Raw genomic sequence first — 25867 nt, 5'->3', positions numbered from 1 at the left:
AGGGCCTAACATGGACCATTTCTGGGCCAAGTGTCAGCTAAGTTAAAAACCCATGACTGAGCCTGAACTGGGCCAGACATGTTGGTGTGTCACGACTACAATGGAATTGATAAACCCACGAATGACTGTGTTTTAAGCACGCTATGGGCTTCCTTTTTCTCATAGCCACCTTATTGGTAATTTTTTTTCTTTAAAAATAAAATAATAAAAATGTATTTTAAATGTGGGTCAAGATAGGCCAAACTTACATGATTTCCCACATATCAATTATTAACATCTGGGCCAAATATTACAGTTTACATCTGGCCCAAGTATTGTGTGCCACCTTGAAGATGGTGCCACCTCTGCCAAACTAGGGCCATGTATAGGGCACACATGCTTAATGTCATTGCCGGATGAATGCCTGCTGTGCCAAATTTATGCCAAATCTGGGCCAGAATTCTTTGCTACCTGGGTAAGTAATGGCCAAAAAAGTTCTGCCCCCTTGTGGACAAACTAAGTGAGTTAGGCATACATGCTGAGCTCTGTATTTTTGTACACCCTAAAGTAAATGTTAGGGTTAAAAGTATAGCTCACCCAAAATAGGAAAATGTACTCACCGTTTACTCTCCATCATGTGGTTTCAAACCTTTATGAGTTTTTTTTTTTTTTTTTGACTGAACACAAAAGAAGATATTGGATAGCTTTTATGTTCACAGTGGAGAAAAACACTACGGAAGTCAGCTTTTCTCTGGTGAGCAAGTTTCATATGTTCACCAACTGAATTGATTTTCACATTTGGCACTTGCCGATTGTTCATTTTCGGCCCTGAGGATACCAATAAAACTTCAGCCACCCCTTCGAAAAGTTTTTCCCCCATGCCATCAATTAATTAATTAGGAAAAGGTGTCATTTGTACGAGACTCTTGAGAAATCAAGGGCAAGAAAACTCTTTTTCTCTCTCTTGTCATCATGTTGTTCTTCTTGTCACTGCTTCATTAATTTTCTCGGGGTAAATCACGTCAAGAGTGTGCATGTGTAAGCTGTCAGGCAGGAGATGTATCTATTCATCACCTCGGGGAGCGCGTGTGTGCGTTTCGCGTGGCCCGTGGGTAATCTTGACAGGGGACGCAGGGGAGGTCTGGCACGCCTTGTAAACAAGATGCTAATGTCTGATAAGAAAAGCTGATGGCTAATGACAAATTGCTAATAACGGCAGGAGACTGCAGAGAGCGAGAAAGTGTATTGATTATCCTTATTACTCAAAGCATTCGTCTTGGGAGATGAACGGGCCGAGGGAGAGGGAGGAGGGAAATTAGCCTGCGCCTTCCCCCCGTTGACGGACTGATTGCTCTCGGGGCCCTGAATGGGACAAATGCGTTCACACAAAAACACATAAACCTCAACCTTCTGCCTGCAGGATGAGGAAGCTAACAGATGATCCAGAGAAAATATCCTCAGCTTTTGGATTGACTTGATAAAAAAGTACTCTTGGGTTTACTTCAGATCTTCATTTTTTAAATATTGTGTTATTTAAAGAGATAGTACGATTGGGTAATAAGAGATTACCCAAAAATGACAATTATGTCATTTTATTCATCATCCACTTGTTTGAGTTTCTTTCCTCTGTTGAACACAAAAGGAGATATTTTAAGAATGCTGCAAACTCTTAGCCATTCACATCCATATAATTTTTTATTATTATAAATGTCAATATTATTCCATCCACATATTTTTATGTGCATTCTGAAATATTGCATAAAATATGCTTAATGGAAATGCCAAGATGCGCAAATATTTTATCAAACTCATAGGACAACTGAGTAGGACAAACTTTTTATCCGATATGAAAAAATGTGCATAATCATGGGATCATGATCATTGGCAAATTGACATGCCAGCTCTAGAAATGCTTGTTTCGGTCATTCTAAAATCCCTCAGCCATCAATGTAGTTCAGTATTATTATACCTCTCAGAACTGTCTTGAGCATCTGCACTCCCAAAAAGGGGTTTCACACCTCCGAAAAGCCACTGCTCAGTTTTGTGTATAAGTCTAATTCACATCTTTGAATGGAAACATACACTCTCAGAAATAAAGGTCTGTCACTGGAGCAGTACCTTTTCAAAAGGTACATTTTTGTTGTTAACAGGTCCTTGAAGGTACATATTAGTAATTAAATAGTACAAATGTGTACCTCAAAGTACCTTATAGCTACAAAACTGAACCTTAACAGTACAAAAATTGTACCCTAAAATTACTAATGTCCACCTGTATGGTACAAAAAAATTACCTTTTGAAAAAGTACCACCCCAGTGAGAGATTTTGTATCTTTTGTTCGGAGAGTGAATCTGCTTATTTCTTCAAAATATGTGTTGTTTTATAAACAAACTTCGAGAAGAGAACGTGATATGATTGAGACCTACCTGATCTCGGACCCCCTAATATGCTAACATAAACGGGAGCCCTGGGCTCAATTATCCTTTAAGCTCAGGGTTACCAAACCTGCTAATAGCATCAAACAATATCTAGTGTGAACGCCTGAAATTCTTTTGTATTCAAAACACAAAAAAGAAGCTCATATTGTTTTGGAATCACTTCAGGGTTAGTAAATGGTGAATGTGTTTTCATTTTGGGTGAGCTATTGCTACATGTATAAATAAAAAAAAAAGGATTTTGTTGATATTGATTTCATATGATAATAGTTTTTTTTATTACTGATTTATCCGTCTGACATAAGAGGAAATAGATTTAATAGTAAATAAAAATAAACAAAACTAATCTCTGCCTTTATTTACCATTTTACCTTCTCCAACTCATTCAATATCAATCACTATTAAATATTACTTAAAAACTCTGGCTTTAGTAGCACACAGTAGGCCTGGATGTATTGGGCTTAAATATGAACTTACATCCTTCTCTGCATACACAGACATAGCAGTGCTTTATTGTAAATAAAACACAGTTATTGCCCAGTCGCCATCAATGATATGCATTTTATGAAGTATATTATTTCTATAAACGTGCTTCTGTTTCACAAGCTTGAGTGCATTTGTAATCAGGAATCAAAGAGCGAGAGGTTTGGCTTGTCCGTCTCGCCACATCTAAAAAATCTTGCCTTTCCTTGGGCACGGTCCACTTCTACTCATAAACCCTGGTTGGAAAATACTTTGAGTTAATGGTGACCACCCTGAGAAGTCTTGGAGTTATAGCTTCAATGCATTTTGCGTTGATTTTCAGTTTTGAAGATGGCATTCTGCTGTGACTTGGTCGCTCAACCACTTCAAGTTTTGCAGGTATATCTGTACGCCAAGAAAGAAAAAAAGAGCTTTTTTGATGGTTAATCCACAATTACTGTTGTTCGTCTGAAGTGCTGACTTCTCCAGAGAGCAGCGGCGAGGGCCGTCTGGGTCACTGTAGGACTGCCCATCTAAGCAGCACAAAAAAATGAGGTCACTCTTTTCTGCTGCTTCGCCAAAATCTGTCCCGGGTCGAGCCGGAGACATGGGGATCCATACCTGCCTTTGTTTCAGGGACATCTTTTGTGCAAGAACAATAAGAGACAAGAAAAATGAAGAATTATTAGTTAGGGCATGTTTTAGTCATTTGTGCTCAAGGCCTACTTGACCGCAGGCGTATTCAGACTATTTTGATGCAATTTAGATGTACAGATGTTACTACAACTTGTGTTTTAATTGAAACTTAATATAATATAATATATTAATAACTTAATATAATATAATATAATATATTAATAACTTAATATAATATAATATAATATAATATAATATAATATAATATAATATAATATAATATAATATAATATAATATAATATACAACATTTTATTAATTTAGCTATTTTATTGAAAGATAACAATAAATTGCACTACATTTGCTACATGCGCTGACTCACAATAAAAATGTCATCATCGCAATAATGTTTTTTCATTGTTGCTATATTTATTATTTTAACTAAAACTGACAGGATATAATCTGTTTAAATATATAAGTTATTTTAAATATACATACACTCATTGGCCACTTTATTAGGTACACCTGTCCAACTGCTTGTAATGCAAATATTTAATCAGCCAATCACATGGCAGCAGCTCAATGCATTTAGGCATGTAGACATGGTCCAGACGATCTGCTGCAGTTCAAACCGAGCATTAGAATGTGGAAGAAAGCTAATTTAAGTGACTTTGAATGTGTCATGGTTCTTGGTGCCAGATAGGATAGTCTGAGTAATTCAGAAACTGCTGATCTACTGGGATTTTCACGCACAACCATCTCTGGGGCTTACAAAGAATCGTCCGAAAAAGAGAAAAAAGTGGCAATTCAGTGGGTGAAAATGCTTTGTTGATGCCACAGGTCAGAGGATAATGGCCAGACTGGTTTGAGCTGATAAAAACGCAACAATAACTCAAATAAGCACTCCTTACAACCGAGGTATACAGAAGAGCATCTCTAAACACACAACACGTCCAACCTTGAGGCAGATGGGCTACAGCAGCAGAAGACCACACCGGGTGCTACTCCTGTCAGCTAAGAAGAGGAAACTGAGGCTACAATTCGCTGAGACTCACCAAAATTGGACAATAGAAAATTGGAAAAATGTTGCCTGATCTGATGAATCTTTTGATGCTTTCTGCTGCGACATTCAGATGGTATTGTCAGAATTTGGCATCAATAACATGGAAGCATGGATCCATCCTGCCTTGTGTCAATAGATCAGGCTGGTGGTGGTAGTGTAGTGGTGTGGGTGATATTTTCTTGGCACACTTTGGGCCTATTAGTACCAACTGAGCATTGTGTCAACAACACAATTGCTTACCTGAGTATTGTTGCAGACCATGTCAACCCCTTTATGACCACAGTGTACAGATTTTCTAATGGCTATTTACATCAGGATAACATGCCATGTCATAAAGCATGAATCATCTAAAATTGATTTCCTTAACATGACAACACTGTACTCAAATAGCCTCCACAGTCACCAGATCGCAATCCAATAGAGCACCTATGGGATATGGTGGAACAGGAGATTTGCATCATGGACGTGCAACCTCCAAATCTGCGGCAACTGAGTGATTCTATGTCAATATGGACCAAAATCTCAGAAATATTTCCAGTACCTTGTCAAATCTATGCCACAAAGGATTAAGGCAGTTCTGAAGGGAAAAGGGGTCCAACCCAGTACTGGTACGGTGTACCTAATAGAGTGGCCAGTGTGTGTGTGTGTGTGTGTGTGTGTGTGTGTGTGTGTGTGTGTGTACCTAATAAAGTGGCCGGTGTGTGTGTGTGTGTGTGTGTGTGTGTGTGTGTGTGTGTGTGTGTGTGTGTATAAACATTATAGGCTATTTGATCTGTTAAAAAAATGTATGTATTAATGTTTAATCATGTTATAATTTCTGTGTGTTTAGCTACATTGAGTACAGTATCTTTTATGAGGCACAAAGGCCTACGGTTTTTGTTCTTCTGTGATGTAATGATCTTTAATATCTGCAGTCTGTTAAGCATTTTTATAGTATTTTCCAGCTACATCTGAGCTGAGCTCCTCAGGCCAAGCAGCTTCCGTTTGTTACAGCCTCATCTGGGCTTTCGACTGTAATAATGGCACCAAATCAATAACCATATTTGTCTTACAGTAAACGTGCTAAAGTATTTATGAATGATTTGATCCTTTGCCCCAAATAAAACAAACACGCCTGAACCCGCGTCATGGAGGTCGGCGTAATGAATAGCGGCATTAAAATCAATTGGTATAATGCTCGCCGAAGAAAGAAAAGTAAGCAAATCAATCGGGCTGCATTATCATGCACCCGCGACACGTTTACCACGAGGCGTCGCGCACGCGCAGTGAGGAGAGTGTTGGCGCAGATGCTCAGGTGGAAAGACGCTGTTGTAATGCACAGATGTACTGTGAGACAGATGTATTATTGTGATGTGCTGAAGGTCAGGCCTCATTGTGTGGCACTGTTGTAATAACGGGACTGACAGACAGCGAAACAACTCGCCTCAGTTTAATCTCTACGGCAACAACCCAATCAAGATGCTGCAACACTTTCAGCATTCATCATCACGACACACCGCTGTAATTGTGGCCTTTACAGAGAAGACAGAGGCAAGACTGTAAATTACATTACGACTGTTACTGTGCATAATAATAGGTATAAGTAGGCTTGTTTAACTAAATCTAACTGTTGTTATTATTATTTATAAAGGCCATAATTACATGCTACACATTACAAAAATGTTATTATTGTGCAATTTATATAATAATAATAATAATAATAATAATAATTATTATTATTATTATTATTATTATTATTATTATACAGACAACGAGGTGGCGCAGTACGTAGTGCTGTCGACTCACAGCAAGAACGTCGCTGGTTCGAGCCTCGACTGGGTCAGTTGACGTTTCTGTGTGAAGTTTGCATGTTCTCCCTGCGTTCATGTGGGTTTCCTCCATGTGCTCCGATTTCCCCCACAAGTCCAAAGACATGTCATACAGGTAAATTGGGTAAGCTTGTTCGTAGTGTATGATAATGAGTGTGTATGGATGTTTCCCAGATATGGGTTGCAGCTGGAAGGGCATCCACTGCGTAAAACGTGTGCTCTGTGCTGGATAAGTTGGCGGTTCATTCCACTGTGGCGACCCCGGATTAATAAAGGGACTAAGCCGAAAAGTAAATGAATGAATTATTATTATTATTATTAATAATAATAATAATAATAATAATAATAGTGTAAACGTTATAATAACATAAATGTAATAATTAATATGTACTTATTACATAATTACATTGTGTATATGCATATAACAAATTATACATATATATATATATATATATATATATATATATATATATATATATATATATATATATATATATATATAAATACAGCTTTTATAACAATAAGAAGAAGAAGAAGAAGAAGAAGAAGAAGTAAAAGAAGAATATAATTTAACAATTATGCATAACTAATAATAAATAATATATAATAAAAATAATTTAAATATAATATTTTTTTAATAATTACATTCATTCAATAATTTTCTTTCTGGCTTAGTCCCTTAAATAATGACATATATAATAATAATTACTTATAATTCTGAGAAAAAAGTACACATACATACACACACACACACACACACACACACACGTTATCTAATATAGTACAACCTCAAATCAGAAAATGTTGGGACAGTATGGAAAACGCAAATAAAGACTTTCACTGCAGACAATAGACACGTAGTACAATTTTGGTTAATTGCAACACATTTCATAAAAAGTTGGAACAGTAAAGCATTCACCCCTTGGTAATGTTGCCATTCCTTCGCACAACACTTAAAAGACATTTATGGACTGAAGACACCAAGTGATGAAGTGTTTCAAGTGCAATTTTGTCCCATTCTTCCTGCAAGCAAGTCTTAAGGTGGGCAACAGTACAGGGTCTTCGTTGTAGCATTTTGTGCTTCAAAATGCACTACACATTCACAGACAGGCCAGTCAAGTACTTGTATCCTCTTCCTCTGCATCCAGGACTTTGTATTGTGTGCAGAATGTGATTTTGCATTGTCTTGATGAAATATACATGGCCGTCCCGTCCGTCGTGTACTTTTCAGCATTAAGGGTGCCATCACAGAAGTGCACGTTAACTTTGCCAAGGGCACTGACACAACCCAACATCATGACAGACCCTGGCTTTTAAACTTGTTGCTAGAAACAGTCTGAATGATCCTTTTCTTGTTTGGTTCAGAGTGCACAGTGTCCATTTCCCTCACCAAAAAATACCTGAAATACTGATTCTCCTAAACCCAGGACACAGTTCGACTGTGTGATGATCCTTTTCATACACCTCCGAGCCCAGAGAAGTTGAGAGGCCTTCTGGACACTGTTAACATAGGGCTTCCTTTTGGCACAGTGCAGTTTTCACTGGCATTTGTGGATGTAACTACATATTGTGGTACTTGACAAAGGTTTGCCAAAGTAGTTGTAAGCCCATATTGTGATATTGATTATAAATGAATGAGGATTCTTGATGCAGTGCCACCTGAGGGATCAAGGATTACGGTAGTTCAGCTTAGGCTTGTGCATTTGTCCTTTATGCACTGAAATTCCTCTTGATATGCACTGTTGAAGGTGAAATATCCAAATGTCAATCCAATCCTTCTTTGAGGAACATTGTTTTTAAACATTTCAATCATTTTCTCACTTATTTGTTGGCCAACTGGCGATCCTCGGCCCATCTTTGCTCCCAAAGGACTAGACCTTTCTTGGATGCTGCTTTTGTACTAAATCATAATTACATTCACCTGTTGACATCACCTGTTTCAAATTACATCATTATTTGCCTGATTACTAGCCCTAAACTGTTCCCAACGTCCCAACGTTTTGCAGGTCTGAATGGCAGGAAAGAATGTATATTTACAAATGTAAAGTTGACCAGAACAAAAAGTGAAATATTTTGTGTTCATATTGTCTGCAAAATACATTTGGAAATCTCTACTGTCTTTTTAATTAGCATTTTACATAATTAACTTTTTCTGATTTGGGATTGTACATTATATTTATATTACGTTTAGATCTCTAATTATTTTATTTTAAATTATGTTTAAAAATATGTTTTTAAATATTGATTTATATTAAATGTTAAACTTATATATTATTATAAAGATTATATTATAAGTTAATATAAGCTATAATTAGTAAAATTATTTGCATAAAAATATATAATATACATTTGAATTATGTAATAATATTACACAAATGATCTTAACTATAATGAAATAATTTGAATGTTAAATTGTAAAAAAAAATATTATTTGTATTTAATATTAATTCATATTTCAATAATAAGCTTTCAATAATAGAAATAATAATACAATTGTATTATCATGTAGGCTACCATTACTATTCATAACATTATAGCCCAATATAGATGAATAACAATGAGTTTGCTTGAAAGGTACCAAACTATTTTAGTTACTCTCAAATCATTCAGAAATCAGAATAAAGTTATCCATTAAACACTGTCATAAACACTAAATACTGTGATATCATGCTCACTATAAAAACTCCCTCAATGACTTTTAACAGAGTCAACAGTTTATCAAGCATTAAAAATGGCCACCGTGAGCTCAGCTTTCCTGCAGCAGAGCGTCTGTTTGCAATCAGCGGCGCAGCTCTCTTAAATCAAGTGATGTCACCGCTCGCTCGACACGTGGGAGGTTTGAGGCGGGAAACATGTTGAACAAGCGCCTTCCTCGTCAAACTCGAGGAAATGTGGGAAAACACTGCGGTCAACCGACACTTACAGACGGGCCGAAAACACAGGACGCTGGAGGTGGGCAAGAGTTTAAATAAAGCCTTTCGGGACGTCCAGGAACGAGTGTTGATGTTGAAACCGTCCCAAAGTCTGACCCTAAAACTCGGACTGTTTAACTGAGGCAGGTTTCGGGTGTGATATTAGCTGAAAACGATTACGGCGGACCACACGGAAAAGAGATGAAAAAAGGGCGGTATTTTTAGGAGGACGTCGGAATGAAGATTTACTACATCGGTGTAAAGAGCGCATTTTTAAGTGCCACCTATGTAGAAAGTGAATTTGATGTATATCATTTGCAGCCAATTATGGAAAGGGAAGGTCTTTTTTTTTGGTGACGCCATATTAATCATGGACAGAGATCACAATGATGAGCCTGTGCTGAAAATTATACCAGAGATCAGTGGTTGGACTTTGATATTTGTATTTAGCTGCAGAATAGCATTTATTTTTGTTTTCAGCATAAAACTACATTATGCTTTCATTTTTATTATTGATAAAATGAAATGAAAGGCTACTAAAATATTTATTAGTGTATATTTTTATCATTAGTTTTTATACATGAATAAATAATATAATTTAAAATTAAAAAGGCCTAAATAAGTATAACAGTAGGTACTATATATGGGTGACACGGTGGCTCAGTGGGCAGCACTGTCGCCTCACAGCAAGAAGGTTGCTGGATCGAGCCTCGGCTGGGTCAGTTGCCATTTCTTTGTGGAGTTTGCATTTTTTCCACTTGTTGGCGTGGGTTTCCTCCGGGTGCTCCGTTTTCCCCCCACAGTCCAAAAACATGCAGTGCAGGTGAATTGGGTATGCTAAATTGTCCATAGTGTATGTGTGTGAATGCGAGAGTGTATGGGTGCTTCACAGGGTTGGATTGCAGATGGAAGGGCATCTGCTGTGTAAAACATATGCTGGATAATTTGGCGGTTCATTCTGCTGTGGAGATCCCTGATGAATAAAGGGACTAAGCCGAAAAGAAAATTAATGAATGGATGAAATTGGCCATATGTGTATGCATGTAAATGAGAGTGTATGAGTGTTTCCCAGTATTGGGTTGCAGTTGGACTCATATTAGAAAATAGAAAACTGTGCAGTTCAGAGAAAAGATTAGAATTGTAAAATATCAACCCAGAACTGCAAGATATAAACGTTAAAAAGAAAAAGTTATAACTCACAACATTTAAAAAGAGAATTTCTCGAAGCCATCTGATAAAACGTTTCAAAATTCATATTCAATAAAAAAATTCCCAGCTTTATGACTTTAGCATTGCAGGTTTTTATTTCGCAACTCTGGGAATAAAAGAATAGTAAAATGTAAGTTTAGAATTGTGAGAAATAAAATCAGCATTGCGAGACAGACTATAAAAACCCTATAAAAGAATTAGAGTCGCAATTCTAAGAATAATATAAGAATTAAACAAATTTGTTGCAAGAAGCAAGAAATACGACAAATTGTGAGAATTCTGAATTCTGTCTCAGTACTAAAAACAATAGTGAGATATAAACTATAAAAACTGACAAAAACGTCACAGGTCACAGTTTGGATGTTTTTTCTTTCTCCCAGCACATTTTACATTAGTTTTTATCTCACAGTGTGCTATATAATCATGCAACAAAGAAAAAAAATTGCAAGTGACAGGAAAAAAGTATACCAATTGTAAGAGATAAACCCAACACTCCGAGCATTGTAATGTTGAGAAGAGACACAATGCTAAGGAAAATTAAATAAACCCAAAATTTCTTAAAATCAAATCAATACAGAATATCCGAGATGAAAAAAAATGCAAAAATAATGAAAATTCTGATATTCTTATACCTTTAGTAGGAGTTTGTACCTTGCAATTAATGGTTTATAACTTGCTTCTATTTCACAATTTTCAAAAAAAAAAAAAAAAAAAAAACTAATTGAATTGAGAGAGGCAAACTTGTGCTTGAGAAATACATGTGTAGTTCAGATTAATAATTTAATAATTTAATGCATAATTGTTCTAAAAAGTGTTTGTATATATATATATATATATATATATATATATATGTGTGTGTGTGTGTGTGTGTGTGTGTGTGTGTGTGTGTGTGTGTGTGTGTGTGTGTGTGTGTGTGTGTGTGTGTGTGTTTGTGTGTGTGTGTGTGTGTGTGTGTGTGTGTGTGTGTGTGTGTGTGTGTGTGTGTGTGTGTGTGTGTGTGTGTATAAAGGCAGAATTTGAGAATAATATTATGAAAAATAGCTAAGAATTCAGAGTTTTTATCTTGCAATTTTTATTTATTTTTTGGATTTTTAAAAAAGATTTTGAGAAAAAAAAACTACTTTAATAATTTTAAATCTTTAATACGTGTTTCTGTCTTGCAATTGTGGGTTTATATCTTTCTAAAATTACATAATTGAATTATTAAAATTATTTTTTTATCCTCTAGCAGAAAGAAACTACTTTAAAGAACAATTGCATCACACAGAAGAGCAAACCTTGTTATGAATAAAACTTTCCTCAACAGGTGACTGCAGACTGAAGTTTCGATAGGAAGCAGCAGGTAAAATCAGAAGGGGTCAAACAGCAGTCCAGTCACCCTGCTCTTGTCTCGTGTCAGCCGCAGGAAGAGATAGGAAGCCCAGGAACAAGCTTGATGGATGTCGTGGAGTGCAGAGAGGAAGAAACAACATGGACGGGTGCAGAGGGTCTGGCTATTTTTGCACCGACATCCGGAAATGAGCCACAGTCCTAAGAGGAAGCAGAAAGAGTCGCTTAGCAACCAGAAGCAGGAAAGAAGCTTGTGTTTGTGGACGTAAAGAACACAACAACAAAAACTAGTCTGCTCGCAAAGGTATTTATTTATATATATTATCAATGTAATATGTTTTGATAAAAAATATATTTCCATAAGTTTATTTTATTAATAACACAAAATGATAACTAAAATATCTAATCAAATACATATTGTGATGCATATTATATAGTATGTATATATATAATTTATTTTAATGCTTTATAAAATTGTATATGTTTATATATAATTTGTTATATAATATATGCATATCCTAATATTTGATGCTTAGTAACTTTAACAACAGAATTAATCTGTTTATTTATTTATTTAATATTTATTATTATCTATAATGAAAATTGTTCTTTTTTTCAATTTGCATTTATGAGTAATTATACCCCCCAAATTTTAAAATACTAATTATTAATAAGGGTTACACAGTGGTGCAAGGAGTAACGCTGTCACATCATAGCAAAAAGGTCGCTGGTTCTAGCCTCGACTGGGATTTTGCATGTTCTCCCTGTGTTGGCATGCGTCTCCTCAGGGCGCTCCAGTTTCCCCCACAGTCCAAAGACATGTGCTGTAGGTGAGTTGGGTAAGCTAAATTGCCTGTAGTGTTTGTGTGTATGTCCTGGTCCTCCAGGTTGAGCAGTAGGGGTTGAGCGTTGGGCTAACAACCCACCTCATAAAAACTAGATGTTACGAAACCCCAATATGGTGCTGCTAAATATCAACTTCAATATAAATGCCCCTGGGAGTAAGTAAGTACTTAAGAGAATTTATGTCTTGCCATTCTAATGCTGATGATACACAGGGCAACCGTTTGAGAAATGTTGAACGGCAATTTTAGGAAATGACGCTATAAATGGGCAACCAGGTAAGACACAGGGTAACTAATTAGGGCAATGGGCTACAGATACAATACTGTTGCCCAGTCTTAATAGAAAAATAGCCCAGCAACATACATAGCTCCACAAAATTGGCCAGCAACATTGGTCAATAAGTTGTATCATCAACATAAGTGTATATCTCACAATTTTCCATTTTCTTAGAATTATAAACTCACAACATTGAGAAAAATGTTGCAGTGCTACACTGTAAAAAAAACTTACTTTTAAAGTTTTTAAATTATTTTATAAAAGTAAGTTAAAAAAAATGTGTTGTTTAAGTTTATTAACGTTTTGCCTAATTAGAAATCAACAGTTTCATGTAACAGTGGGTTTACTCACTCTTTTATGTCACTAACCACTTTTTAGGGAAAAACAAGATGTTCAAATATTAGAATAAATTTAATATATATTTTTTTTAAATCTCTATTTTATGGAGACCCGGAAGGCACGTGATTGTGGGGAAAAATGGGTGGAAGAAGAAAAAAAAAACTGGGTGCATGGGAGAAAAAACTAAATATATATATATATTTTTTTTAAGTTTTTGTATTTTGCTAAGTTGTTCTGCATTCCCTCACAGAATTGTTGTTCCACAAACACTTCCTGTTCAATATATACATGTCAACCCTCCCGCTTTTGCTGGGATTCTCCCATATTTTGCCTTTCTATCCCCGATATCATCCTATCATTAAGTATTTTTCCATATTTCTCCCATATTTTGAATCTTGAACGGATATTGAAATGAGTATAAAAATGTCTGCATTTACTTTCTTTCCTTTAAATCTGTGCGTCAATCGTCGTCATATGCAACCTCTGAATCAGTGAATACATAAGCTCTGATTGTCAGACGCACTACTTATGATAAACTGATCCCAGACCAGATTCTGTACATGCCATTTAAAGTGACACATTTGTTATCAAACAAGAGAAGAGCAGCAAATGAATCTCTCGCTTTGTTTTGTTTGACAATAGAGGTGTCAATTTATGAACGCAAAGATCTATAATGAAAGCATTCGATTACTATGCTTAATTAAGAGAAAATTAGTTGTTTTTAAAATAAAACACGCAGGATGGACATGTTTACAAATAATTAAGTGTATTTGTGTGCTTCCCGAATCCCAAAGTGTCCTGCACTTTAGCTTCTCTTTAAATTGTGTGTATAAGCCGATCTTGCATCAGTTTATCATTCGGAGCACGTCCATCAGAAAGTGCTCATACATGCGTTCACTGATTCACAGGTTGCATATGATGGGCGATGATCGACGCACAGCTTTAATAGAAAAAAGTGAATGCAGACATTTTTATATTCACTTCAACGTGCTTTCAAGTTTAAAAATATTGGAGAAAGATGGAAAAATACTTAATGATCGGATGATAGCAGGATAGAATAGTAAAATACGAGAGAATTCTGGCAAAAATGGGAGATTTGAAATGTACAGTATGAAGTGAACAGGAAGTATTTGTCAAACAACAGTTTCGCGAGGAAACGCAAAACATCTTTGAGAGGAATCGCAAAAACTTTTTAAAAAAATTTTACATATATATATATATAATTTTATATACATTTTTTTTCTTCCAACTATTTTTTCCCCACCATCATGTCCCATCCAGCTCAGAATTATGACCTTTTTTCTCACAATTTAGTTATATATCTCCCAGTTCTACTCATTGTGACCATTTCTTTAAAGCATGAGAATATAGTGTATCTCATCTGCTTGAAATTCTGAATTTCTATCTCTTTATTAAAAAAAGTCAAAATTGTCATATTATTAAGTTTCAAAAAACTTTTAAACTGTTTTTAACAAGCATCCACAGCTCCTCCATATTGGCTGTATGGTAAAATGACACCCTAAGTATACCGTATAAGAATATCTGCCTCAGCACTCCTGCACATTAAACAGCTCCATGTGGGCCTCCTTTTGCCTTTCTTTTCAATGCCTCTCCTGCCAAGGCTGTCTTGTTGTCTCTAAATGTGTTATTTCTCCAGTCTGATTAATGTCGTTCTCCACCACAAGATGATGTTTGAAACATGGTAATCAAGACGTAATCCCCAAATCCCTGTGTGGTCAACACGACTGAATCTGGACTTTCTCATGGAGGTTTTGCAGCATTTATTTCACGAGAAACCTCCTGGAAACGAAGCAGCTTCATGCCAGCTTCTGCAAACTGTGGCATATGCACTTTTTCCCAAGCCACAGCGCAGGCCAGCGCAGATTAATTTCCACTTCTATATTTTTGCAGAAGGAGAAGTTAATAAACTACCGTAACCAGTTTCAGCACATACAGTATGGACAAACTTATGTAAAATATACAGTGCAGTGGCAGTGCTTTGCTGAGCCTCGTCTTGATGCTGGATACTAAAATGATTAAGGCGAGACACTGCAGGTGAATAGGGTAAAAAATTATGAATTTTTGATCATAAAAAATAAAGTTTATTAAGTTTAAGTTAAATAATTAATTTTTAAAATGTGATGGGAAAAAAGTCAGCATTTCAGGCTCAGAATTATGACTTTTTCCCTCAAAATGATGTTTATACAATGCAATTCTGAACTTTTTCCTCTCTGAGTTGTGACAATTTCTATAAAATGTGACATTATAGTGTATCTCACATTGCTGGATCGTCATGTCAGTCGGTGGACTTCAGACGCAGAGTGGAGTTGACCGTAATGAGGGGGTTTGAGTCCGATGAAGAACAGTTCCAGAAAGCAGGTAAGACAAAAACAAAAGTAAAATAAATAAATAAATAAACAAGTAAATAACAGGGTGAGAATGTGGTAAAATCTGAAAACAAGGTAAAAATCAGGGTTCTTTTCCTTTTCTGGATTGCTTTTTAAAACACTGTGGTTGGGTTTAACCCTTAAAGACCGAGACAGCCGCCCGCGGCTAAAAATAAGTATTGCTCTTAAATGTTTAATAACTTTTGATCCGCTGATCCGATTCATACAATTCAAAGATTGGCATAAAGAAGAGAGTCTCAGCTTTCCAGTGCTGTATCACATAACATTGCGGACTTTCAGAGGCTCCGGAATCAGTGCGGTTACGTCATCAAAATTTGACAACGCTGATTTGACAAAGAAACGCTCGTCACTGTGTCTCCGGACAAACCAGACATCATACATTGATGCATTGTCCCTCCTCCATGCCCAGATTGGTTCAAACTCGCTATATCACAACCAATAAGCATAGGTTTCGCTTTTGTTTGTGGACCAACACGAGCTTTTTGAACAACACGGAATGAGAGATAGGCATACATTTATGCGCGGCTAAATAAAACGCAAAAAAAAAGTTTTGCATGAAATAATTCTCATAATAAGTACTTTTGCATGCACAGCTGCACAGAAACATGACAAAACAGTGACACAGCAAAGACGAACTGCTGCTCTTGCTGTTTTCAAAAGACGCAAATGAAGGTGCAGCTGTTTGTCTGCATTGCAGACAACCATATCCAAATCCACAAACAACCATATCCATGCTGGCACATAAAACCTAAGGATGTTCCATATTGAATCTAGTTTCGTTATGTAACTATTTATAGTATAGTAAATATTTATATCTATTTTTTTTACTGAGGATTTGCACCATGTTTATTTGGACTTTGACACATTATTTATTATTTTCTTATTTTTTTTATTTGTTCATTGTAAGTGGTGTTGTTTATAGTAACTGAAAATATATTATTTGGAAAAAGTCAAATTTGCTTCACTGTTCTATTATTTTGTAACATTTTTTTTTCTGTTTAGTTCATTCCCAGAACTTTTGGGCAAATACATTGTCAGTAAATAAATGCATTTTTTCCCCCATAGAAAAACGCCTTGGAATAACATTGAAATAAAATGCTATAACTTGCTCAGGGAATTGTGGATGTAGACAAAATTTATTTTGGAAGTATAAAACATCATAGCATGTATTTCTAAAGAAAGAAAAACAAACTTCATAAGGTTTTGTTTGAAATAACTAGAAAATGCCACTTTTTTTAAAAATCGTTTCTGGAAAATTCTGGAATATTTTCTGTCTGTTCATATGTTTTTGGACCAAAAAATATTTTAGACTGGACCTTTAAATGATACAGATTGAAACTTCAGGTTCTCCTGTTTAAAATGATATATGACACTTGAGGCTGACTGCTAAAATAAAAATAAAACTGCTTTAAAAAAAAAATAATAATATAGGCCCATTAGGTGCCCACAAAATACCTCTAGGTCTTTAAGGGTTAAGGAAGCGGGAGGGTAAGGGGATTGATCAGTTGGTCATTCAGTCAGTCGACACCTCTGGTGGATTTAGGTAAGAACAGCAGGCGCGAATCGCACTCGTGAGAGAAATTTGAGATCTGAAAAACTATACACAGCGGCCTCTGGTCGAGTTTTGAAAACGAAAACTGCAAAAATCGCTCTTGGGACATATTTTGCTCTCTCCAGAAATGTATATAGGGGTATGTAATTAGAATTAGCCTGAGTTGAAAATGATTGAAAATGAAAGGCGAGACACTGCAGGTGAATAGTAGTAAAAAAATGACTAATTTCTTATCATAAAAACTATGAATATTTAGTAAACTAATAAATTTTTACAGTGTGAGGGTAATAAAGTCAAAATTATGATTATTCTGAACTTTTTTCCCCTCTGAATTGTGACAATTTCTTTAAAATGTGAGATTATAGTGTATCTCACAATTCTGAATTTATTTCTTGATCATCAAAGAGGCTAAAATGATTAAGGCGAGACACTGCAAGTGAATAGGGGTTAAACAAAATTATGATTTTTTATCATTAAAAAATATGAATTGTTTAGTAAACTAATCGCTTTTTACAGCATAAGGGGGAAAAGACAGAATTATGACCTTTTATTCACAATTCTAAGTTTACACCATGCAATTCTAAACATTTTCTATCTGAACTGTGACAGTCTTTAAGATGTGAGATTATAGTGTATCTGAATTTGTTACTTGTTCATCTATGATACTTAAATAAAGAAGGTAGACCCTGCAGGTGAATAGGGTTAAAAAAAATATGATTTTTTTATCATATAAAACATGATTTTAATAATTGAATTGCTTTGTACAGTGTGTGTGTGTGTGTGTGTGTATGTGTGTGTGTGTGTGGATGGGGGGGGGGGGGGGATTATGACTTTTTCCTCACAGTTATAATTTTATACCATACATTTCTAAACTTTTTTCTCTCTGAATTGTGACAATTCTTTTTTAATGTCAGATTATAGTCGATCCCGCAATTCTGAATTTATTTCTTGAGACTAAACGGTTTAAGGTGAGGCATTGAGGGGGATGGGGGTAAAAGAAATTAATTTTAATTGCCATACTAATCTATTATTATTAGTATTTACAATTGTATGTTTGAATAAGCAAATTAGGCATGAAATATACACTGATCTGCATTTTTTTTTTTTTTTTTTGCACACACAAAAAATTATGATGTCAGGTTAAAAAAAAAATTAGGACAAATTAGAGTTGAAGTTTTTCCAGAAGAAAGTTGTGAATCTCTTTTTATCTCAACCACCAAAATTGGATTACAATTTAATTTTTGGATATTAAATTATCAGGTGAATTATATATGAACAAATCACTAAAATCCATCAGATTACAGATATGAAAAAAGCTTGGTTTATATAAAGCAACTTGGTTTATGTAAAGCTTTATGTAAAAAAAATTGGTTTATGTAAAGCTGGAGATAGCTGAGATTTTGACAAAACAGCTTTTTAGAAATATTTATATTGTTTTAATTTACAGATATATTAATAAAGTGTGATAAAATAAAGACTTATATACTGTATTTGAGATGATTTAATTCATTAGACTGAAAAAACACTTTACAAAAAGCCATTTCACAAAACTGAAAGGTGCATGACAACTTACTTTTGAGGCTTTCATTGTCTTAATTATTTTAATTTAAATTTAGAAAGCTGTTCAAAAGGAAAATATCCCTAGTGTTAAAACAAAAGCTATTATGTTTAAAGAACTATCCTGGGCTCTTTAACAAGGTGCACATCTCCTTGAAGGAAGTCTTGCTCTGGTGTAACACAGTTGTTTGCTCTGCAGGTTTGCTCCTCAGATATTTCCTCAGGAAAACAGAGCCGTTGAAATCCACAGTCCTTTTCCAGTAAAACTCAACCTGAGCTGACAAAGAGAAATCACCGCCCTTTCTGTACCGCTACAGATGTAGGTAGAAAAAGCAGTGGCGTGGGATATTATAAAAATACTGTGGAACTTTAAAGAGGATGTATTTCTTTACAACATTAGTGTACTTTAATTTCCATTCCGTTATGACTGTATTTAATTTTCTCCTGAATACTTGCAAGAATAAAAAGAATATTTCCTTGAGGTTTTTTTTTTTGTTTTGGTCTATTTACCATTGCATGAGTAATATAGTTAAATTTAAATTAATAAAACCACTAGGTTGAATTAAAAAATCAGAAAAGGTAAAATTTAGTTTTGATATTAATAACAACAACCATAATAATAATAATAATAATAATAATAATAGTTATTATTATTATTATTATTATTATTATTATAGAGAAATAACAATATTTTTATTTATTGTACATCTAATAAAAACATTAATCAAAATAAATAAATAATAATAATAACAATAATAATAATATTAATTATAATGATTATTATTATTATTGAGAAATAACAATATATTTTTATTCTTTGTACATCTTAGAACAATAGTAATCAAAATAAATATAATAATATAATAATATTAATACATTTATGATTTAAAATATATAAAAAATAAAAACTGATGAAAAGGAAATGCTACTGAATGCTAAATTTTGCTATATAATACAGTCAACATTTATCATTGTTAATACTACTACCAATAATAATGTAATTATAATAATTGATTCATTTAAAAAGAACAAGAACAAAGAAATGTTACATTAATGATTCAAAAATGATATATTTAAATCCCTAATTTAGCATGTCAGAAATATATTACATTTAAAAAGTAGACTTATCATGCAAACACAGCTTGAGTAGTGATGGCACAGATTCCGATTGGACATAGAGAGTGCCAAAATATAAGATCCCAGGACGTGAGGTGTGAGGGGGATAAAAAAATAGAGGAGCTCCTGAAGGAGTGGCCACCAGACTGCGATGGCATCTTGCTCTCTGAAGATCCATCAATGTCCTTCCGAGCTCCAGAGAGCCGACATGCTGACTTGTTTTATGTGGGAAGGGCTTGGCAGGCCAGAGGGGGCCTGCGGTCTGATTGTAAAACATGGAAGAGGAACATGTTAAACATATTGATACAGTCATGTCAGGAAATCCCATGACCCACCACCTCCCTAGTTTCCGCTCCAGTTTCCATTAACACAGGCCATTATAGTCTGTCTGGGTTTGCCTGGGCTGGAAAAAAACAGGTGAGCTCGGAAATAGAGGAAAATCTGTCATTTTGAAAAGAAAAAAAAACATTGATTCAAATAGCAAATACACAACACAGGCTCATTCTGAATACGTCCCCCTGTATACATTTCTGGAGATCAAGAATTATGTAGTCAGAGGAATGTATGGCAGCATTTCGTTTCTTTTCGTGCTTACCAATTGTCCTTTATACGGATCGCTTTCTCTCTGTTACCAGTTTGTCTAGTGGCTCGCCATGTACGTCAGAAAATTTGAGATGCAGAGCAGAGTTGATTGTGATGATGTGGTTTGAGTCCGATGAAGAATGGTTTTAGAAAGCAAGCTCGACAAAAGCCAAAAAATAAAATAAACAAGTAAATAACAGGGTGAGAATGTGGTAAAATCTGAAAATGTGGTAAGAATCAGGCTGCCACAGGGGCTTTTCTTTTTTTGGAAAACACTGTAGGTTGGGTTTAGGGAAGGAGGAGGGTGGGTCAGTCGATCTGTCAGTCAGTAAACAGTCGGTGGATTTATGTGAGAACAACAGGCGTGAATGACACGAGAGAAATTTGAGATCTAAAAAAAGAGTACACATCGGCCTATGGTGGATTTGCGAAAAGAAAAACTGCAACAAAAAAAAAACCTGGGATGTATTTGGTGCTCTCCAGAAATGTATATAGTGGTACATAATCAGAATAAGCCTGGGTTGCAAATACATTCACAGTTTTAAAGGGGACAAAAAATGCCCCTTATCATAAGACGTAAAATAAATCTTTGGTGTCCACAGTCTGTGAAGTTTCAGCTCAAAATACCCCACATATTAATTAAAGCTTGTCAAATTGATTCTTATTTAAAGAGTCAAAAACATGGAGCAAAAACGTGCCATTTTTCTGTATATACCTTTAAATGCAAATGAGCTATTGCTTTCTCTACAAGGGAGGGGACTTTATATGCCACTGCAGAAATAGTAAAACAATGGAAAAATCACTCAGCCAAAATGTCAGAAATAACGAGAGGTTAAAGATTTACATGTTCATAGCAGAGTCTTGCTATAATGGAGAGGCTGAGAAACTTTTAGACTGAACCAGGGCACTTCTGAATGGTAATAGCAGATACATTTGCTACATAGTTGATACATAGTTGCTTTGGAATAAAGTTGATTTAACTAATCGACAAGCATTACCTGATTATTACACTATTTAGTGATGCATTGATCATGATTTTTCATAGCCGATTCACCTTTTTTTTTTAGCAAATTGGTTATAATACAGTTTTCCTGTTTTTGTTTTGTTTTGTTTTTTACATTGTTATTAAATGATATTGCTTGAGTTTTTTTTTTTTTTGAGGGGGGGGCAATTTATTATTGTATGAGTAATATAGTTAAATTTAAATCACCACTAGGTTAATTTAATAATCAGAAAATGTGAAATATAATAATAATAATAATAACAATAACAACAACAATAATAATAATAATAATAATAATAATAGTAATAATATGAATTTTATTATTATTGTTATTATTAAGTAATAACAATAAATAAATTTTACTTATTGTACATCTAATAAAAATTGTATAGTCAAATGAGTAATAATATATTTATGATTAAAAATAAATAAAAGATGTCAATCTGAAAAAAATTTTACTAATTCTAATACAGATTTTTTTTACATTTCTATTCAATTATTATTTTTATTACTAGAAACCAAAAAAAGAGTTTGTGAGCAAACTGTTTATGTACTACATCACAGGCTGAATCGAAAGTGATTTCAAATTACAGACAATATATAGTATTTTGGGTAATTGGGAATTTATAATAGGTTGTATAATTAAAAAAAAATATCTGACTTTATGAAATTTTGCTACATAAAACATACCGGCACAAAAATAAAATGGTAGACGTGCTAGTTAAAGATGCTAATTCATTCTCTTCCAGCAGATGGCGCATAGAGAAGTTTAATGCGCACTACATCTAAAATTTTCATCCAAAATGTTTACATCAAAAAATAAATATGACCTCACATTTTGTCAATCCCATTTACCAGTAAAATTATTGGATTGAGTTAGATTTTTTCCCATCCATAGCCAATGTTTTGAGAGCTGTTTTGACAATTCAGAAACAGTGTACAAGCAAAGCCAAAATCTACAATGGCGTCTGACAAATCATTCCACTTCATTTCGAAGCACAGAACAATTTATGGCAAAAGAAGTGTGAAATATATAGACAGATTGTGCCGGATTTTTGAGAATCACTGCTGTAGCCTAATGGATGCTGGTTTCACAACTTTCCCTTTGGATATGAAGTTAAAGTCTGAAGTGCAACCATTAACTCGTCCTTCAGAAAAATCATTGAACTGTTGTTAAAGCAGTCCAGCATAACATACATTTTGCCCAAATATGAAACCTTTTACCAACATTTTAAAGCAGATTTCGAGTCTATGTGGAATCTTATGTTTGTTGGTTCATCCTTAACAGAATATTTATTTTTGGCAACATTTAAGCAAGCATTGTAAATTATACAGCTTCTACAGTTTAATTAATCTTTATTTCAATACTTTTACAATGCAGATTGTGTCAAAGCAGCTCAAGTAACCAGAAATTAAATGCAGATTAACAGAGTTTGGGTAAGTTTAAAAGTAATACATAGTATTACAATATTGAGTTACTCCCCAAAAAAGTAACTAGTTGCACAACTTTGTTGTGCAAATAATGTGTTATGTCACTTTGAATTACTTTTGCGTTACTTTTTCTTACCTGGCTGAGGCTTGATCTCTTTTAGAACTTGTTTTTTCTCCTTTTTTTAATATAAGACCTCGGCAATTAACAACACACTTTATAACCTTCTTTTATCTTTGAAAAAACACACAAAAAATAATTATTTAAGATAATGTTATATGAGAACTTCCTGAATTCAGAGCTACTGTATACATGCCATATATACAGATTAGGGAAAGTTTAAAGCAGCGTTTGCTTATGTTCTTTTTGTCTTATTAGTAAAATCACCGTCCATTGAGACAGTCCCCTTTTCCTCCATGTGTTCAATAATAATGTGAATACTTCCATCAGAAATTAAAGGCTCTGGTCTTCGCATTTTTTCATTGAGGGCATGATTCAACTTGGTTACGTTTATTTTCAACCCAGGCTCATTATGAAAACGTAGTCCCATGGACGTTTCTGGAGACCGCGAAATACGTCCCAGGAGGTTTGTATTTTTGCATTTTTTGTTTTCGCGAATTCGCGAGAGGCCGCTGTGTGCGATTTTTCAAATCTCAAATGTCTCCTGCGAGTGCCGTTCGCGCCCGCGCTGTTTTCACGTAAACCCACTGGAGGCCGCTGTCGAATGACCATCTGTCTGACTGACTGAATGATTGACTGGACGACCGGCCAATCGATCGACCCACCCTCCTCCTTTTCTAAACCCAACCAAAAATTCACAAAAGCCACCCAGAAAAAGAAAAACCCTTGTCTGATTATGTCCTGTTATGAACTTGTTCACTTTATTTTTTGTTGCGAACCATAATGTGTTTGGCTGCAGTTGTAGCCTCTCTTGGACGAACTGAACTGAAAGTGGTTATGTCACACCCGCCTGCCCAAACGAGTGAAACGTGCTACTCCAAGGCCAGCCTGGGTTGCCAGGTTTGTGGAAAGCACTTGATTTACAGTTTAAATCCGATCCTGCCTCCGATCTTCAATGCTAATTTCATCTCTTCATATGAGATCTCGTCACACCTCTAATTATTATGTAACTCGCACTACCTGCATTACCCCCAATACTGCAGATTAATATATACATCATAGGAGAGAAATCCGAATGACTCATTTTCTGAGAAACATTTTCTAAGTAAATGCACCAGAGACCTGATTATAGCTCTTAAACGCAGAAAATGTACGATTTCATTAATTTGTCCCATTTAAAAATTCATTTTCGACGAATCAAAGATGGATTCAAAGGTTTAAATGAATTGGAGTGTCGACAGAACACAGAAGAGGGCAAAGTCTCCTTCAGAGGCGGATGCTGCTATATAGTGCACATCAATCATGAGAGGTCTGACTGGAGACTATAGAGCTTTGATGAGAGGGAGAGAACCTGAAAGAAACCACTCTGAACACTGTACCTGTACTAGTCTGCTGGAGTCAAGGTAAAGGGCCCCATTATGACTCTGCCTATTTCTTGGACGTCACTTAATATCTATACCTTTTGAAGGATGGTTCAATTTGTTCTTCTTTCTCCCGCTCGCCAGATCTGTTTTCCCATTGCTTCTGTGATTTCTATTGAGATTTGACACACAAAAAGGTTACTTGGGTCCAGCAAAAATATATAGTTTAATAAATAAATGTATTCAGTGAGATGCCTCTTTTGCCTTCAGAACTGCCTTAATCCTATGTGGCGTAGATTCAACAAGATACAAATACTCCTCAGAGATGTCGGTCCATATTGACATGATATCATCACACAGTTGCTGCAGATTTGTCGGCTGCACATCCATGATTCGAATCTTCTGTTCCACCACATCCCAAAGGTGCTCTATTGGATTGAGATCTGGTGACTGTGGAGGCCATTCGAGTAAATTGAACTCATTGTCATGTTCAAGAAACCAATTTTAGATGATTTGCGCTTTATGACATGGTGTGTTATCCTGCTGGAAGTAGCCATCAGAAGATGGGTACACAGTGGTCATAAAGAGATGGACATGGTCAGCAACAATACTCTGGTAGGCTGTAGTGTTGAAACAATGCTTAAAGAGCCCATATTATACATGAAATAGGGTCATATTTTGGTTGTAAGGATCTCCAACAACAGTCTAATATGCATGCAAGGTCAAAAACACTTTCATGGTCTTATAATTTGCATTTATTTTTACCTAATTATCCCAGCGACTCCCGTATGAATCGTCCAGTGATTCATTTGTTCCCAAACCCCTCCTTAGCACGAAGCTAATCTGTGCTGATTGGACCGATGACAGTCTGTTGCAATTGGTCGACTGCCTTCAGTCAGAGAGACAGAGTGAAATGCCCAGCAGCTAATCAGCAATATAGAAGTAGTCACAGTGCATACACGCTCGATAGTGTAAGGCGTAGAGTTTAGCTGCCAGTGGCTGAATGTAAATACAGACGACTAACTATTTTATTGAGCAAAAACTCCAAAAACTGTCGAGGTGATCTCCTAGCTTGTCTCACTCTGCTCTTTTCACAGACACACACACACACACATATTACCCTCGTCCTTGCGCGCACACACACACACACACACACACACAACCCTCCTCCGGACGACAACGCGCGCACACACACACACACATAACCTTCCTCCGGACGACAACGCGCGCGCACACACACAAAAACACACACACACCTCCGGACGACAGCAAGCGCACACACACGCACACACATTACCCTCCTCCACCGAACGTAAACAAAGCAGCACGCGTCGCGTTTTAAACGTGGCTTTGCACACGATATGAGAATATAGCGAGTTAACCTGATACAGTACACGCGGTTACAAGTAACAAATCACAACTAAATACATTTGCATGCTAGAGTAAAC

General features: G+C 35.4%; 1 long non-coding RNA gene across 16 annotated transcripts in view; it reads left to right on the top strand.

Annotated features, from left to right (window-relative positions):
- The window catches only part of LOC141380326 (uncharacterized), a 48884-nt gene extending 29595 nt beyond the window's left edge, over nt 1-19289 (top strand). For 3 of the 16 annotated variants that reach the window (XR_015521990.1, XR_015521989.1, XR_015521996.1), the window contains 4 exons: nt 11808-12134; nt 15203-15346; nt 15561-15670; nt 19008-19289. This is a non-coding gene — a long non-coding RNA (uncharacterized LOC141380326). Of the gene's footprint in view, nt 1-11807; nt 12135-14976; nt 15356-15560; nt 15671-19007 lie in introns of all 16 variants that reach the window. The other 13 variants (XR_015521994.1, XR_015521992.1, XR_015522001.1 and 10 more) reach the window with 6 other exon arrangements.
- The last annotated feature ends 6578 nt before the right edge of the window (nt 19290-25867 follow it).

The sequence above is a fragment of the Danio rerio genome, chromosome 22, assembly GCF_052040795.2.
Source record: "Danio rerio strain M-AB ecotype USA chromosome 22, GRCz13ab, whole genome shotgun sequence".
Taxonomy (NCBI): domain Eukaryota; kingdom Metazoa; phylum Chordata; class Actinopteri; order Cypriniformes; family Danionidae; genus Danio; species Danio rerio.
Note: the sequence above shows the minus strand (reverse complement) of the source record. Positions and strands in the feature narration are given on the sequence as shown.